This window comes from Ciconia boyciana, chromosome 6 (genome assembly GCF_034638445.1).
Source record: "Ciconia boyciana chromosome 6, ASM3463844v1, whole genome shotgun sequence".
NCBI lineage: Eukaryota > Metazoa > Chordata > Aves > Ciconiiformes > Ciconiidae > Ciconia > Ciconia boyciana.
This window is the reverse complement of record NC_132939.1, coordinates 21,145,726-21,151,725: the sequence shown is the minus strand read 5'-3', so window position 1 is coordinate 21,151,725 and position 6,000 is coordinate 21,145,726.

Genomic DNA, 6,000 nt, shown 5'->3' with positions numbered 1-6,000 from the left:
CCATTTTTGTTTGTGCTTTTTTCGTTATGTTTGTTTGTTTGTATGTATGTTTCTTCTTTTTTTTGTGGGGTTTTTTTGTAGGGAAGTTTTGGGGGAAAAAAAAAGTCAATCAATCTTTTTTAACGCTGATCCAAACAGACTGTCCAGAGTACTTGATGCTGTGTTTTACATGGTTGTAATGATAACGGTTAAAGAAGTTTAGCATAAAATCAGACTCCACAAGGTTTCTTATGGCAATAGATGCTGTAGCAAGACCGGTTGCCTTCTCCTGCTGGCTTTTAGCTTGGTTCACCAGGTGTGCTTCAGCTGCAGCAGGTCCAACCTCTGCCTCTGCCTAAGATGGTCCAATGCTCCATCTCTGCCTTCCTCCCTGCTTTTCTACTGCAGTTAAATCCAGGCGTCCCCAGCAGCACTGGAAAGAAAACTGCTCCTTTCTACATACTGCTGTCCTCTCCTGGCTCGCTGAGCCCCTGCACATCCCTTCCGACACATGGCCGGTGGCCAGCAGCCCTACTGCAGCCTTCTTTTTTAGCCACGATTTTGGGTTTGGAGTTTGTTTTCCTGCCTATGGGCAGCACTGGGAGCAGTGGACAGGACAGGGAGTAGGTGGACACAGCTCCTTGCACGGCAGGTGGGTGAGTGGGTGGGTGCGACTCACCATGACGCTACGTGAGTCAGGACTGATTCATGCTTACGCCAGTCACTGGGAGTGTAAGGTGGTACTGCTCACAGCTGAAAATGGATTTTAAAAAGCTGTGTGTGAGCAGCACCTCTGACACACCCCAAATTTTGCAGCCAGTGCTTCCTGCACTTAGATGGCCATGGTACTGTTGGCTTTGGGGTATTAAATTTGGGCAGTATTCTGGTTTCCCCTGCCATTTGGTACTTAAGCAACATGGTTATGGTAAATGCAGGGTCATCTGTCTCTACCAGAGCAGCACAGAGAGCACAAAGACTGACAGCAAAATGGAAGGGCCAGGATTAGCTAAACGCCACCGTAGGATTTAAGGGCAGTGCAGGAAACGTGGCATCCCCGTGCATCACCCACTGGTATTCCTGCTTCTAGCAGTGCTCTGCCTCACCTAAAAGAGGTCAAACAGGAACAAAAAAAGCTCCTACCTTGCTCTCTAGTGTCCTTAAGTTAGTTCATGTATATTAACTGGTTAAAACCTGGTCTGCAACCCTGTGAAAAAAAAAAAGCCAGCACAAGTAAGCACCACAGTGGAGCAGCAGTGCAGTGAGGATGCAGCTCTCTGCTCATCTCCCATATCATTTCACGCTGAATGCCAGCCCAGAGATGCTCCAGTGTGAGCATGGGTGGGACATCCCTGGGCTAGAGTGAAGCAAACCTTATCCCTCCCATGTTTCCAGGTGTCCGCAAGCAGCCCAGTTGCACAAGGTGCTTTGTGTCACCTCCCGGCCAACAGCCCCAGTGAACCTGTTGGCTTTCAGGCAGTGCAGAGGAAGCAGCCGGTTGGGACTGGGTTTGAAGGCTGCAGTGGTTACCTATGCGACAGGCACTGCAAGGTTTAGGATATGGCATTTATCCGACTGCTGGGACAGCTTCAGCTCCATGCTGCCAGGGAGGGAGCAGAAGTGTCCAGAAGGGCAGGGTTTCCCCCAGGGAAGGTGAGTCGTGCTGGGTTTGAGAGCTGTGGCAGGCAGAGTCCTGTTCATCTCTGAAACAGCCTTGGTTCACTTGCTCATTGAAAAAAATGGAGTAAGATGTTGCTTACTGGCATCCGTGGTCCCCGCACCCCATGCACATGCCTGGTCATGGCCTCCTGGCTGCAGCAGGGTGCTCTCACCCTGGCCCTGAGGGGACTGGGGACAGGCAGGGCTCTACTGCATCCCCTGACAGCATCCTTCCAGCTAATGCAGGAGCCACAGCAGTACCCAGCCTTGAATGGGTGCTGAACAGGGGTCCCAGGTAGGGCTTTGGGGCTGAGCTCATGGAGGACATGCCAAGCACCCACTGCAGAGTCCTTCCCGGGGGGAGTCCATCCCTGGGACTTGACCACCAGGTAAGCCTAGGACCTCCATCCCTTACCAGAGAAATGAAAGACCTCAATGTGGGTCTCAGGGTGGATACCTGGTGTGCAGCCTAGGCTAAGTGCCTGGTGTCCAGCTGGTGCCAGGAGCAGCAGGTCACCAGCACGCTCTCCTGCTGTGGGAAGGTCCCAGCACTGGAGATGATGGTGTCCCCAAGGGGACGGGAGCACAGACAACCCCTGCACCAGTCGAGCAGCACCCCCTACCCCCTCCTGTGCCACCCAGGACCTGGGTGCTGCTCCCAGGGGACCAAGAGCAGGACACCTGTGTAGTCCCAAGCCCAAGCTTACCAATACCCATTTGCTGCACAGCGCTGGGGCCAGTGGCAAATGAACTCTGTAGAAGGTATTGAGGCTGCTGCTTAAATCCTAATGGCCTTGTCAGCCAGGGACTGGTCCTCCCCTTGCCTCTCCCTCCGTGCTTGGCATTTGCCAGTATTCCCATTAAATCCCCCCTTTCCCTGCTGGAGCCACTGCTCTCATCACGGCTTTCAGACAACTCTAACACCAGCTCTCCAGCTCCCAGGGCTGGTCCCTGTCCAGAAACCACTCCAACACAGACCCCACAAGCTCCGCAAGCTGTGCTCAGCCCTGGCAGCCCCCTACGGCTCCTGTCCTTCCTGGCTCATGAACAGCCAAACCAGCAGCGCCAGGAGCTGGGACAGACAGGTGGCCACATCTCACCTTGTCACTTGCTCTCTCTCTGCCAAGCTATGGCTGCGCTCCTCATCCTTCCTGCCCACCACCCACCACCGCCAAGAGCTCAGCAACCCTGCTGCGTGTCTCCGCAATACATCAGCAAGTCAGCACTGAATAATTGATGCTAAGTGGAGCCTGGAGCAGAGCCAAGCCAAGGGAGGCAGCAAGGCTTTGGGCTGTTTGTTTTAGGCTCTGGTCCCAGGGTGCAGCGGGGGGAGAGAGATGGGTGTGCTGTGTCTGAGAGCTTTGCACCCCAGCCTGTTTGGCAGAGGCAGTGCCAGAGGCAGCTGGGCCTGGGAGTCTTCCTCTTCTTCGGCCTGCTGTGCTGCTTGCCTGCTGCTCACATGCTGCTGTGCTAGTTGTGTGCTGCTGTGCTGCTCACATGCTGCTGTGTTGCTTACCTGCTGCTCGCGTGCTGCTGTGCTGCTCATGTGCTTCTCGTGTGCTGCAAAGGGGCTGTTCGCAGCGGTGGCTTGGAGTTGGGGAGCAGAGCGAGGGCACGCAGAGCGCAAGGCATGCAGCCCCCAGCAGCCTTGGCTGGGGCCGGTACCTTGGCTCTGCTAAACCACAGACCCTGTACTTGACCCACAGAGAGAGCAAGGCTCACCTGCCCTAGGGGAAATGAAGCTGCACATGGGACCAGCCCCATCTGCCTGTCCTAGTTCCCCCCAGTTGCTGGTGGCCAGGGTGTTTGCTGTCACACCATCCTCTGAGCAATGCCACCCCCTTCCTACAGCACATCATAGGGTATAAACCAGCACACAGAGAAAATAACAGCCCAGCAGCTGAAAGAGGCAGGTCTGGCCCCTTCCCAAACCATCTCCCAAATCCTACAACCTCAGCAGCTGAGGAAGCCCGCAGGGCATGCACCAGCATCCTCCTGGTAGTGAGGCAATCACACTCACCTAACAGGACGTGGGCACCAAAACAAGCACAGGAAATAAGCAAACCAGAGCTGAAACAACTTGGCCAACACCACACTAGGAGACACAGCAGCTGGTCCCACCCCACGAGTGTCCCTACTCACTGGCAGCAGTTACAAAGGAAGCCAAGATGGGGATGGAGACGGCTTTGAAGGCACACACAAAGGCATGAGTCCGAGGGATTGGAGCCACTAAAGCCTGGCTTATTTAGCCCTATTCTTTCCCGAAGTAAAACAGGCTCTTCCTAAGACACAGAGAAAGGTTAACTGTAAGAAACTTCCATCCTTGTTCCAAAACTGGTATAAGGTCCCTAGAGGTACCTGCAGATAGATGGGGTGCAACACCACAAGCCCCTGCTTCCAACCACCCCATTAAGGGCCACTCTGGTGCCCTAGAGGCCACTCAGCTCAGCCCCATGTCAGAGCCCCACTCCTGGGGTATCTAAGCCTGCAGCTCACTGCGGAAGCTTCCCCCACACAGTTGCTTGGGGAAGCTGGTTCTTGGGTGGCTTTGCTTACCTTTCTGGCTCCTGGTGGAGCCAAGGAGAAGTGATACAGAAGTACCGCTCAGGCTGGAAAGGTCTGCAGCAGTGGACTGGACTGTAGTCCAGAAGGGAAACCTTGTCTGCTCCTCCTTACCCAACCCCACTGCAAGTGAGAAGGATGAGCCCAGCACTTAGCCAGGGCTGCTCTGTAAAACTCAGCCTTTCATTCAGCTACCCACCCCCCACCCGCCTCAGGTCTCTCTCCAGCAATGAGTCATTGCTGCCAGCTCCTGCAAACTCAACCCAGATGCTTGCCAAAGCCTTCAGCAAGTACCATGCACTCATCTGTTTTGGAGTTGCCATCTCTGCTGGCTTAGGCAAATGCTTCTGTGGAAGCCCTCACAGATGAAAAGGCATGAGATCTGTTCCAGTACTTAATCAGCATATTTAAGGACTTGTAAGCAATTCTGTCAGTTGACTCAGCTGTGATGTCTCTTGAGCCCCAAGCCCTCTGTAATAGGGTGTGGGGTGCTTGAATGATGTGGGAGAGAAAAGCTTATAGGACTGCTTATAGGAGCTTATAGGAAAAGCTCAGGACTGACATCAGTCCTGAGACATCTGGACCTGACCAGACCAAACCAGACCAGACCTCCTTAGCTATTCCATCATTTAAGAACAGGTTCAAGGGTGGCACTCCTCCATCAGGGGAGATGCAGCCTCAACAAATAATCAATACGATGCTGCCTGAAGCCTTCTGAGAGGCAGTGTTCACACTGGCCCAAGATCCACAGCACAGCACCAAGTTTAGTCCAGCCTTGCCATGACCAGCTGAAGAGATCACGGCAGCCAGACATGAGCTGATGTGCCCAAATAGAGCAAAACGCTTATCTCTATGGACTTCTGCAGCCTCCAGCTATGCAACTGGCACGGCTCTTCAGAATAACTGCATGTTCTGCTCTACCTAAGCTCATGGCACAGAAGCAGAACTGAGATGGGCAACAAACTCCTTGTCATAAGAGAAATTACTGCAGTATCTGAAAACCACATCTTCCAGTCCAGGTACTTCCTAGAACAAATATGTCTTAAATAACTATGGGGAAAATCAACTAAATCAACTCCAAACCCAACAATTCCTTCTCCAGACCTACGTTCACTCTAATGAAACTGTAACCCTGATATTACTTTCAGACTCAAGAAGTTCAGCTAGCAAGCAGAGAACACATTGTGAACTCATATACTGACATCCTGCCTGTCATGACCAGCAAGTTGCTATCCTGTACCCAAATTACCAGCACCAAAGATCAGATCAGAGCTGACGTATCTTACTGCGCACTGAAGATCTGTCATGATTCTCCTGAAGCCTCCTGGAAGAAAGATGCAGTACTACATTAATACACTATCAATACATGATTTCAGGGGAAGAGCTGTGGTGTCAAGCTTTTAGCACCTCCTTTTGCTCCCAACCTACCTCCAACTTTCAGCATTGGCTGAAAGAGTTGGGCTTCAACTTGAGCACTGGCCTGAGTTGGGCTTCATTGTGATCTTCTAATTACAGCAAAAAGCTAACCAGCGGTGCTTCCAGCTACTGAGACGGCCACGTTACTGACCAGCACTGTTTGAAGAGGGTCCTGGCTGCCTCGCTTCTGCTGGGTGCAATCCACAAAAGGAATGAGATTAGTCTGCAACCTGCCAGACTCGGACCTCCACCTATCAGCCAGGTCCTCCTAAGATGCTTGCAGTCTCCAGTTCCAGCTCCTACCTGCCTACTGGCTTTCTGAAGTGCCGTCCTGTCGTAGCACTGTCCTATAACCTGCACCAAGATGAAGGTGTATCCTGGCTCCTG